General features: G+C 38.7%; 1 long non-coding RNA gene across 1 annotated transcript in view; it reads left to right on the forward strand.

The window, feature by feature from the left end:
* The first annotated feature begins 568 nt into the window (after positions 1-568).
* LOC139363626 (uncharacterized) overlaps positions 569-13,118 on the forward strand; it is a 47,150-nt gene continuing 34,600 nt past the window's right edge. Inside the window, exon 1 of the long non-coding RNA XR_011624342.1 lies at positions 569-637. This is a non-coding gene — a long non-coding RNA (uncharacterized lncRNA). The remainder of the gene's footprint in view (positions 638-13,118) is intronic.

Here is a 13,118-nt window from a genome sequence, read left to right on the forward strand (position 1 = left end):
CTTAAAGAGTTGAAATATGATAAAAGAAACCTTTGCTTTAACTGTGCAAATGTGCCTGAGTTCTGTTAACTAGAGAATCCCCATGGCCCAGAGTGGCTAGAACTTTAAAAACTCCCTCTAGAATGTGTAGAGAACTTTACCTGCCTTGCTACCCACATACATGATATCATAATGCAATAATGACAAATCCCCTGGGATAATTCTCAATCCTCTGTTATAAACTAAAAACGACATTCAGATTCTCTGTTAATCAGATGACTTTTTCTCCTTCCTACCTAACATATTCTCTCACATTTAGATAGAATTGTTCATCTCATTTCAGAGTGACATACTATCTTGCCTGGTGTCTTGGTCAGTTTTGACTGTAATATGGTTTGACTGTGTCCTCACCTAAATCTGACCTTGAATTGTAATAATCCCCACATGTCAAGGGCAGGGCCAGGTGGAGATAATTGAATCATGGAGCAATTTCCCCCATACTTTTCTCATGATGGTGAATAAGCCTCACAAGACCTGATGATTTTATAAGTAGGAATTCCCCTGCAGAAGCTCTCCTATCTGCCACCATATAAGATGTGCCTTTGCTTCTCCTTTGCCTCCTGCCATGATTGTGAGGTGCCCGGAGCCCTGCGGAACTGTGAGTCCATTAAACCTCTTTCCCTTATAAATTACCTAGTCTTGTGTATGTTTTTATTAGCAGCATGAGAACAGACTAACACAGTAAATTGGTACTGGGAGTGGGGCTCTGCTGTAGAGATATCTGAAAATGTGGAAGTGACTTTGGAACTGGGTAACAGTCAGAGGTTGGAACAGTTTGGAGGGCTCAGAAGAAGATAGAAAGATGTGAGAAAGATTGGAACTTCCTAGAGACTTGGTGGGCTGAGAAGACAGGAAGATGTGGAAAAGTTTGGAACTTCCTTGAGGTTTGTTGAAGGGCTTAGACCAAATGCTGCTCATCTCAGATGGAGACAAAAAGCTTGGGAACTGGAATAAAGATGACTGTTGGTATGATTTAGCAAAAAGACTGGTGGCATTTTGCCCCTGCTCTAGAGATTTTGAACTTCAGAAAGACGATTTAGGGCATCTGGTAGAAGAAATTTCTAAGCAGCAAAGTGTTCAAGAGGTGACTTTGGTGGTGTTAAAGACATTCGGTATTATCTATTCATAAAGATATGGTTTGAAATTAAAACTTATGTTTAAAAGGGAAGGAGAGCATAAAAGTTCAGAAAATCTGTCGCCTGATAATACAATAGAAAAGAAAATCCCATTTTCTGAAGAGAAATTCAAGCTGGCTGTAGAAACTTTCATAAGTAATGAGGGGCCAAATGTGAATCACTAAGGCGATGGGAAAAACGCTTCTAGGGCATGTCAGAGACCTTCCCAGTAATCCCTTCCATCGTAGGTCCAGAGGCCTAGGGGGAAAAAAATGGTTTGACGGGCCAGGCCCAGGGCCTTGCTGCTTTGTGCAGTCTCAGGACTTGGTGCCCTGCATCCCAGTCATGGCTAAAAGGGGCCAACATAGAGCTCAGGCCATTGCTTCAGAGGGTTCAAACCCCAAACCTTGACAGCTTCCACATGGTGTCGGGCCTGTGGGTGCACAGAAGTCAATAATTAAGGTTTAGGAATGTCCGTCTAGATTTCAGAAGATGTATGAAAACACCTGGATATACAGGCAGAAATCTGCTTCAGGGTCAGAGCCCTCATGGACAACCTCTGCTAGGGCGGTGCAGAAAGGAATGTGGGGTCGGAGTCCCCACACAGAGTCCTCACTGGGGCACTGCCTAGTGGAACTGTGAGAAGATGGACCCCAGAAAGGTAGATCCACTGAAAGCTTGCACCGTATGTCTGGAAAAGCTGCAGACACTCAATGCCTGCTCATAAAACAGCCAGGAAGGGGGCTGCAAAGCCACAGGGCCAAGCTGCCCAAGACCATGGAAACCCACCTCTTGCATCAGCGTGACTTGGATGTGAGAGATGGAGTCAAAAGAGATCATTTTGGAGCTTTAATATTTGACTGCTGCTCTGGACTTTGGACTTGCATGGGGCCTGCAGGTCCTTTGTTTTAGTCAGTTTCTCCCATTTGAAACATGCGTATTCAGCCAATGCCTGTAATCCCATTGTATCTAAGAAGTAACTTACTTGCTTTTGACTTTACAGGCTCATAGGCAGAAGGGACTTGCCTTGTCTCAGATGAGACTTTAGACTGGGGACTTTTGAGTTAATGTGGAATGAGTTAAGACTTTGGGTGACCATTAAGAGGGCAGGATTTGTTTTGAAATGTGAGGATATGCGATTTGGGATTGGCCAGGGGTAGAATGATACAGTTTGGCTTTATCCCTACCCAAATCTCACCTTGAATTGTAATAATCCCCACATGTCATGGGTGAGGCCAGGTGGAGATAATTGAAACATGGGGGCAATTTCCCCCATACTGTTCTCGTGGTAGTTAATAAATCTCAGGAGATCTGATGGTTTTATATATAGGATTTCCCCTTCACAAGTTCTCATCTTTGCTGCTTCTTTGCCTTCCTCCATGATTGTGAGGCCTCCCCAGCCATGTGGAACAGTGAGCCCATTAAACCTCTTTACTTAATAAATTACCCAGTCTCAGATATATCTTTATTAGCAGTGTAAGAACAGACTAATACAAGCTGCTATAGAAAAGTACCATCGTCTGGGTGGGTTAAAAAACAGACATTTATTTCTCACAGTTGTGGTGACTGGAAATCCAAGATCAGTGTTCCAGCATGGTCAGTTCCTAGTGAAGACCCTATTTCAAGTTATAGACAGCCATCTTCTCCTTGTGCTGTTTCTGTCATGTGAGGATACAAGAGAGATCCTTGGGATCTTCTTAATAAAGGCATTAATCCCATTCATGAAACTAATCAACTTTCAAAAGCCCCCACTTCCAAATAGCATCACATTAAGGATTCAATTTCAACAATTTTGGAGAGATGCAATATTCTAGAAATACCATAACACATGGAAAGATTAAAAATTTAGCATTTATATGGATTAATTGAATAATTTTTTGTTATCTTTTGATAAATAAGAGTTAAATCTAATCCATTTGCTGATATACTTCAATAAATTGGTAAATGTCAGGCTAAATTTCCAAACCTTCATTATTTAAACAGGCAAGTGGCATCAAATAAAGCATAGTTTGAGGATATTTATTGTCATGAACCTTAGGACAATTTCAAACCATAGGAAGGTAGAATATAGAGTGACACAGTAGATTATTTGATTTTCAATATTCTTATACCCAATCCAACCTCAACATTGCTGTCTCAGTTTCTCAAGACAGAGTAACCCTGATATCTTAAAGTATTTTTCTAATTTAAATTATATGTTCAACCCAAAAAATAATAATTTGAGCAATTATTTTTGTTTAATGCATTTTTTTCTCATATTTGCTTATTTTGCTTACTTATGGTGATGCTTTGGTAATTTGAATCACAGAGTTTTGTGTGTTGATAGTTTAGGTTGTGACCATTTGCTAAAGAAAACATTTAAAATTCAAGACAAATTTGAACAATAGAAGAACGATTATCCTTAAAGAACATGCTTATATGCTTTGATTACTGCTGTAAATCTTAACTTACATTAAAGTGACACACTCTTAGACTTTATAGAAGCTTTTGCTTTTACATAGAGCTTTTTAAAGCTTTACTTTACAATCAATTCTTTTTTTCTCAAAAGCAGGTATTCTAGTGTTGTGTTGTCTGATTTGGTGACTACTAATCCTATCTGGTTATATAAATGTACATTTCTATCTTTTATAATTAAATAAAATTAAAAACTATATACCTCAGTACCACTAGAACTATTTTAAGTGTTCAATAGCCACATGTAACCTGTGGATGCCATCATAGACAGCACAGAATATCTCCATTCAGTGTATAAATTTCTATTAGTAGGAATGCTCTAGGGCACATTTTCTACTTTATCCAAGTCAAGAATCATTAACCAACAGATACACATCACAACTTAATTGTTTATGTGATTAATATTTTAAAAACATTGTTAAATGGTTTTCTCACTTTTGTTTGCACATATTTCTCCTTGGCTTTCTGGTTACGTTTGTTATCTCTCTGTCTCTCTCTCTTTAAAAAAAAAAAAAATAATGCCCCTTCTATGATGGCTTATGATATTAACCATTGCATGAGTTACAACATTCAGTACAAGTCTTTCTTAATATTTTCTTACTCTATCAATTCTTATGGAAGCAACATAAAATCTAGGAGAATACTGAGTTTTGAATAGCTAACATTCTGTGATCTAGATAAGAGATCATTATTTATTTTAATAAGTTAAACAAAACAGTGTTAACATAGTTTTTTCATCTCATTTCCAAGCAAAGGCAAACAAAAATGTTCAATTAAGTTTGGATTAGGTTTATTTTGGGTTATTTACATCCTACTTTGATTTTCCCTTTATACCTTTTTATTCACTTGTATTTTTATTTTACACAAGTCAAAAATGATAGACTGCTAAATTTATTTCTTCACGGTATTGCATTTGATTTTCAGTCATTTGGATTTTGAGGTATCTGGCTTTAACTCACACTTTAAGATATTTAGATTTATAAAACGTGGTTTATTTTGTAAACCAATATTTAGAGCCTATGTGAACCAATCACTCTGCTGAACAAAGAATTTGAATGAGAGAAAGAAATAAGTATTGTAGCTATCAGAAGAAGGAAAATTCAAGGTGTTGGATACTTTCAGCACTAACACCCTGAGAAGGAACAAGTCTAGTGATTTGGAAAAACAAAAAGCCAGTGTAGCCAGAGTAGAGCCAATAAATAGACACATAGCAGAAAACAATTCAAACAGGAGCCTAAATCATGCAGCGAACTGAAAGTGAAACGTTGGGACTAAACACTGTCCAGTAGAGCAGTGGTAAGAACTGGCTTCTTTTATAAATTGATTGCTCTCATACTTTGTTGGCAATAGACTTCAAGCTTGAAAAAGATGGAAGTAGGAGAAGAGGGAACTCTTGTATGTATTCAGAGAAGGTCTGTTAGTAGCTTGACAAGAAAATGTGTGATTCAGACAATGAGAAGAGGACAGATTCTGGATATGATTTGTAAGTGGAACCATCAGAATTTTCTCATGGATAGGAAATGCAAAGTGAAAGAGGACAAAGAGAAAAGATGGTTCTAACTAGTGATCTGGGCATCGAGATTGAAGGATCAGCCATTAAATGAGATGAGAAAGAGTAAATGAAGTAGCTCTCTCCATTCCCCAAAAGAGTGGACCAAAGGTAAGATGGAGAAGTAAATTTGTTAATTTCAGCAAATAAAGATATTTAATACCATGAAGTTAGTTGAAATCACTAAAAAAGAAAATGTAGAGAAATATGTCCCCCAGATTGAACCCGAGGCATTTCTCTATTATAAAGCCCTAACTATGAGGAAGAACCAGCAAAGGATACTGTGAAGATACAGGGAGACAATTCAGTGAAAACAGGAAAACTGCAAAGTATTTCAAGAAATAGAGAATAATTACTTAGGTCAAAGGACTGTTAACTGTCAAGAAAGATTAATATGGATTTATCAATGAATCCGGGAAATTCTAATAAAGGCATGGATACAAAAGCCCAATTAAAGAGTATATAAGGGAGAATGGAGAAAGGAGGATTTGAAGAAAATGTGTAGAAAACCCTGTTGAGGATTTTTGCCACAAAATGGAATAGATAGATTTCTAGAAAAAGAAATGGAGATAAGAGTTTTTTGTTTGTTTTTTTGTTGTTGTTGTTGTTTTGTTTGTTTGTTTTGAGACAGTCTCACTCTATTGCCCAGGCTGGAGTGCAGTGGTACAATCTTGGCTCACTGCAACCTCCATCTCCCGGGTTCAAGTGGTTCTCCTCCCTCAGCCTCCTGAGTAGCTGGAATTACAGGCGCCTCCCACTATGCCTGGCTAATTTTTGTATTTTTAGTAGACGGGGTTTCATCATATTGGCCAGGCAGGTCTCGAACTCCTGACCTCAAGTGATCCACCCACCTTGGACCCCCGAAGTGCTGGGATTACAACTGCGAACCATTGCACCCAGCTGAGACTTTTTTTTTTTTTTTTTTTTTTTTTAATGAGAGGAATAATGTCATATTTGTATGTTCTTGGGAAAGAGAAATGAGCCAATAGAGAAAAATTGATGATGCAAGAAAGAAAAGTAAGAATGGAAAAGTTGATAAAAACAAAAGAAAACAACAGAATCTGGTCCCAGACAGGAAAAAAACAAAGAGCTCATCCTTCATAGCAGTAAGACAAGAAGAACATACGGTGTCTATGTTGAGATATGGCCCCACATCGTAGGAAGGTCTAAAAGCTCTCTTCTGGTTTGTTCTCTCTTCTGGGTCATACGTAAAACTAGATCATTGACTGAACAGGATTTATTATAGACATGAGGAGCAAAAAAGTGTATAAAATGGTTTTCTAGGAAAGAGGATAAGTAAACTGTTAGGCAGTTAGAGGTATATACGAGATTGATGGTCATAACAAAATTGAAAACTACTGGTAAGAATGATTTTTTTGCTCCTCACACTCAGCTGAAAGAATGTAGGCTTAGATTAGGTAAAAGATAGTATTTAAGCATGATTTGTGTGTTTATGCTTTTTTAAGTTATCAAAAAGTAAAAGAGGGGCAAAGGAGTTGAGGGTGCATTTAGAGAGTGTTCATACAATTTAAGCAATGAAGAAAGAAATGATATTTAAGAGTTGTGGAACAACAATAAAGTAAATGAATGATAGATGATGATGGCCTGTAATGATTTGTATGACAGGGAGTAAATGAGAAAAACAGGGTGTGAATGAGCATGAGACTGAGTGTGATGTCTGAGACAGATTACGGGACAATGTATGTTTTTGGAATTCAAAACTATTACACAATAATAGGTGACTGAGCCAACATGGAAAAGAGCATTGGAGGAGAGAGATATAATGAACTCAGAACCCTTCATAGCACAAGGGGTGTGGAAAGTTGATTTTTCTAGATAATAAAATTGATCAGTACCGAGAAAGCCAGTTATGTGGAAGAGAGTGATAGTGAAACAGAGGCTAAAATGTATGAAAACTGAGGGATGTGACTAGCAACCAGCAGATGCCTGCAGCACAGAGAGGTATGAAGCAGCACAGACTGATGACACACAATATGGAGATCAGGGCTTTTTAAGTAGAAAGGAGGCATGGCATTGAGGAAGAGACAGTCACCTATACAGTATCGTAAATATAAATGTGTGATCATGGGTGTAAAAATGTACATGACGTTTTAAAATCAAATAAAGTGTATGGTGTCTTGCAGAATTTAAGAATGCTTGCTTTCCTCATCTTTCCTTTTCTCATCTTTTCTTCTTAAGTGCTTGCATCTCTTAGACCTCATTCCACCTGCAGTGTGAAATTGTCTGGGACTACCATGAGTCCTATTATTGCATACCTGATTGCCTGGCCTTGTTCTCAGGCTACTTTCTGAACTGCCTTATTGTTTCTCTGTAACCCTTCTACCTGCTATGCAGAAGTTAAAGGCATATTTGATAGGTCTCAATATGTATGTCTTTTGTGCAGCTTCGTGGTGTGAAAGTCCATTGCTCTTAACAGCTTTACTTCCCAGGGTAGCTCCACTTTCTTCTCCTTCAAATACATTGACCCCTAGTCTTTTGAGCATAAAGAGCAAAAGATAATGTAGCAGCTATAAATATACTCAGACAAGCCAGGCTGCTTATTTTCAGACTGAACATGCTGTTCTATTTCTACTACCTCTTATTAGGAAAAAAAAAATGTGATGTAGGTCATTCTTCATTCACAACTGAGATGGAAGAATTAGAAATGTTTCAAAGTAAACCTGAGGAGGTGATTTTGAAAATCCAACCTAAATTAATTCTCAGGGATTTAAGATTTTTTTTTAATAAATATTTGAGTTTGTTTATCAAAAATAAACCATGAGATACAATTAGTCTCAGCTTAAATCCACTGAGGAATGTTCTCAATTTGATTGAGATATATTACAATAAGTGTGGTTTGGGTTACCAGATGGGAGAAAATGAAGTGTATTAAACTACGGTCAATGGAATTAACCATTTTATGCAATTTAATGTTTGATTTTAAGGGAACTCTGTAACAGGAACATTATTGAATCACTTTCGCCATGCCCAGCTACACCCATCCCAGCTTTAGAGTGGCCAAATGTGTGTGTGCTCTGCCCAGCATCCTCCATAGTGGCCAGTTTCACACTAGCATCAACCAACAACCCCATGTTTCAGACTTCCACTATACTAGTATTGCCCTGTTGCTGCTAAACAACAAGGAACGCACTGGGTACCCACACATGACCAACCCAGAAGTGTAGACAATTAACACCCATAGGGTAAAGTGGCTAAGAAACTGCTAATAACGAGGTGTGAGAGCCAGGCCACTTACGTATCTTACAAAAAGGCCCTCTTTTCCTGTAGTGAAAGAGTAGACACAGCTGATTTTTAAGCTAATCAAAAAATAATTGATATTTATAGGCTCATAATTCCAGAGATGTTGAAGGGCTCAACCAGGCAGATCAGTTTCGCAAGGTCAGGGTTCTGGCTGGGAAAGTCCCACACCTGGAAACATAGATTGAGATAGCTCAAGGGATTCCTTTGGGTATGTTATATCTGCAGGCACCCATGAAATGTGAGAGCTTGAAGAGTTGGTCCATGCTTCCTTATTACCAAATAGGATTTCTGCTGTTCTGAAAGATGCTGTAGAGACTTTTCCTAGACAAGGCAAGAATAGCACCCTCAGAAACTGCTCTTGCTTCTTCTGTCTGCCAGGACAATGGTTAATATCACGTCACAGAATACACTATCTGTTGATGTGCTGGCACTGAAAAGTTTGGAAATAGGCCATACATTGATGCAGTTGCAAGAATTAGCTTGTAGATGCTAGTAAGAGCCAGATAATTCTCTCTAAAACTGGATTTTGAGGATGTTTTATCAAGCAGCCTATTGGAATGTAACACTAGAAAAATAATTTTCTCAGCACATTGGATTAAACACCCTGGCCAGGACCACAGGCAAAGGGAAAAGTCACTGCTGGGTTGGCCCTTAAAAGCCTGGAAAAAGTGGTGGTCGATAATTAATAAAGTGGAAATTCCTGCATTTTCTCTGGCAGATGGTTAAGAAAGGGATACAGAGGCCTAGGAGAATTGTGCAGGATTATTATGAGGTAAGGCCAGAAACCCACCAGAGAAGAATTCTACCCACCTGGGACAGCCCACAGACACACTCTTAGGAATGTATTGATGAGAGGGACACCTGCTTCATGAAGAAGTTCAGTTGTGGTTCTCTGCAGAGCAAGGCTGATGGTGGGGAAAACAATCACACAATCACAGATCAGGGCTCATTAATATCCATGGGAATGATGAGCCCCAGAGTACTAGAGGCCAGATGGCAGTGCTTAACCAGAAGAAACCAGGAAGCTTTAATTAGTATAATGACTAGCAGGATGGAAGGGGAGCTGAGGAGCTTTGATCCTCACTGAGTTTGGTGATAGTTAACAGAGCATGATGTTCCAAGTACAAAACATGCAACCAACAGGGTGTTGTTTGACATAGATACCCCAAAAAGACAAAAACAGATGAGCAAGAAGCAGAAGGTGGTTGTTCCCATAAAGAGTTATGTTCCCTGGCTTATTTCCCAGACGTGAGCCAATTTCACAATTCAACAAGATTTGCCTAAGGAGTCCTTTCTAAGATGGGTTCCTGTAACATTGTGACAAATATATACTGTCATCATTATCCTAGTCTTTCCCCATGGAGATCTATAAACCATTTACTCAAGTGATTTTGCACTGTATAGAGTCCCTAAGTTGGCCATGATACCAGGAGACCCAAAGAATCACTATGAGCCCTTTATAGAGAGTGAGTTTTCATGAGCCAAGTAATAAAGTCCTGGCCAACTTCCATATCACAGAGGAACCACGCATGGGATGAGAATGAGAACACAGAGGTCATTTCTCAGGTCTCCGAATTCATACTTGAATTTGCCTTCTTGGCAGTTGGAAAAAAAACAAACACGTCTGGTCCTCGCCCTTTAAGGGAAGTGCTCTCACAGTGAAGAAGCGCATAGACAAAATTGTAAAACTGTCCCCTACTCTAGTCCAGGTGCTATATTAAAAACCCATATTGTGTCCAAGGGAAACCACAAAGATTAGTAACACTGAAGGCCTGCAGTGATCACCGGGGATTGTTCCTATCACCTATCCATTGAATTCACAAGATTGGCCTGCACACACGCTGAATGGATCTCAGAGAAGAACTGCAGATTACAAGCAGACTTCACAAGCAGAACTGGTTGCAGTTGCTATGCAGAGTGCTGTTATTGCTGAAGCATATTCATAAATCCTTGAGTAAGTAACATGCAAGCATTGATGTCATGAATACATTATTTTCTATTCTCACGACAAAAGTGAATCAGACAGTTTACATTTACATGAGATGCACAAAAATCTTCATTTACAGTTTTGTTTTAGAGCTATGTAATATATCTTGCCATCTGTCATAACATAATACAAAGCTATCCGGGCAGTTTGAACATCTCCCAGAACATTATCTTGTTTTATATCGATGACATCATGCTATTGGACAGAAAGAATAAAAGGTTGCTCCTACATTGGAGAAATTCACAAGACAACCGGACTTCAAAGGGTGAGAGATAAACCCTCTGAAAATTCAGAGAATTACCTCTTCAGTGATATTTCTAAGGATGAAGTGAACAAGTACTTGCTAGTGTATCTGTGGTAAGACATTTTTTCAAGGATCACTCATGTTTTTCCACTTCTTACATCCAGAGAATCTGACAGCCTTTGTTACAGACTAGCTTTTCAATACTGTTTGTATACAAAATAGCCTTGGAATACAGAAAGAGTGTTTCCCTTCAACAGAAAAGGGCAGGCTTGTTTACTGCTCAGTATAAGAAAAATAATGCCCCCATCGAGAACAAAAGGACAGCACTACTGTAAAAGGTTTGAGTGCTTAAGCTCAAAGCTTCCTCCGACATGGTACAAACTCACCGCCTGCACAGAATCCATCTATGTTTTTATGTGTTATCCCTAGGGCACATGGGCTGCCTTCTCTGTCCTGAGTATCAACATCCTGTATATACGACCCTGGAGTCTCATGTCATCTTCCAGAATCCATGCAAGTCTGGCAGCCTAGCATTTTTTTAATGTTCGCCTTGCAAAGTATGATACAATTTCAGACCTTTCACAGGGTCTTGAAAGTTTTGGTGGAAGATGGGATGTTGTCAGAGACAGGGCTCTGGAAGAGGAAGGGTAAGAACCTTGTGGATCAATGTTTGAAATATGGGCTGGGCATAGTGGCTCATGCCTGTAATCCCAGCACTTTAGGAGACTGAGGCAGGAGGATGGCTTAAACCCAGGAGTTGGAGACCAGCCTGGGCAACAAAATAGAAAACATTAGCCAGGCATGGTGGCCAGTGTTTATAGTCCCAGCTACTTGAGAGTCTGAGGTGGGAGGATGGTTTGAGCCCAGGGGGTCAAGGCTGCAGTGAGCCATGATTGTGCCACTGAACTTTAGGTTGGATGACATTGTGTCCCAAAAAGGTACAAAATATGATATCATGATATATAAAGAAGATTTCCTGGGATCTGGTAGGAAATTTTCTCAACTAGTGGTAGGAGAGGGAAAGGTGTAACAGTCCCCCACTATTCTGACTGTTATTCAAAGCTTTGAGGCTGAGTGACTAGAAGTAGGATTGAAACAAGGTCCCCTCCTAGTGACTTGGCTGTTACTCACTCTCCTCTGATGAGAAAAAGGAATGTTATTAGGGCAAAAGAGCCACAATTCCTATAGCCTAGTCAAAAAAAAAATATGGCTGGATTGAATGAAATCAATGGTTTCACTAATAAAAATGCAGAACCATCCTTTATTTCTAGAACATCTTGACTTCTGGACTTCATGTGTGTGTGTGTGTGTGTGTGTGTGTGTGTGTGTGTGTGAATGTACCAGTCAATTGATGACTGACTAATTAGATTGATGGGGGCTCAAACCAAACTCATACAAGCTGCCTCATAACATGTATCAATAAAGCTGCTACCAACTGGACTTCAAACAGCAAGATATGATAAATCTGCAGGGCTGACCTGAACTATGCAGTCTACGTTTACTACCCTCAACCAGCTCAACTAATTCTACAAACCATCAGGCTCTACCTTAGAATGTCAAGTGACTTTCTTCTCATGTATCTGTATTGACCATTTTACTTGGTTCAAGACATTAATTTAGGTAAAGCAAGAGATACTAATGATTGCATAGACTCCCCATTATTTACCTGCAAAAAGCACCTGTAAGGCAATCCCATCACCCATAATAAACATGGACAATGAGTTCAGGCTGACCTGAAAGTCTCCTAAAGCCAAGCTTGTATCACTGATCACTGTACTTAAACTTGGGAACCATATTCATACTTTTATCTAATTTAATGACTCCCATTGGAGAGAAAACTGCTCAAAGGATGTGCATAAGTCATGAGTCATTTATTCCTCTGGGAACCTTACCCAAGTAGTCAAGTGTAGCCTTATTTTAGAAAGACCTTCCAAATCCACTCCATAAATATTCAAGCTTCCCAAGGAGAGGGATTTGTATCTGTTTAACCATGGATGTGTTCAAGTATCCAGAGCCATATCTACTAAATATTAGTATTCCACAAATATTTGTATGCAATTATAATAATTGTTTTCTAAAAGTACCTAGAGGATATTTTCTTAAATGATAATTAAGTGGGGCTGGCCTGATGTTTTATCCAGTTACAGGGAAAGAATGCATTCAACCATCAGAACTTATTTGAATAGATAGGAAAGAAAAACAAAATAAAATATATTGTTGATTATACTTCATGGATTTGACTTAAACATCTGCAGTTATAACGATTATCATAAACCAAAACATTTTCTAAGTATCTAGAATGTGCAATCACTTGATTAGTTACTGGGAGACAAATAAGTACCATAGCTGAAAATGGCTGCAGAACTCATTGAAGCAATATAGTACCATGGACTAGATTGAGGAAAGAAACGTTTAAAAGAAAGTGCAAAGAAAATTGAATGGAGCATAATAGAGATAAAAATTCTCAAG

This window comes from Macaca nemestrina, chromosome 6 (genome assembly GCF_043159975.1).
Source record: "Macaca nemestrina isolate mMacNem1 chromosome 6, mMacNem.hap1, whole genome shotgun sequence".
In the NCBI taxonomy this organism is placed as follows: domain Eukaryota; kingdom Metazoa; phylum Chordata; class Mammalia; order Primates; family Cercopithecidae; genus Macaca; species Macaca nemestrina.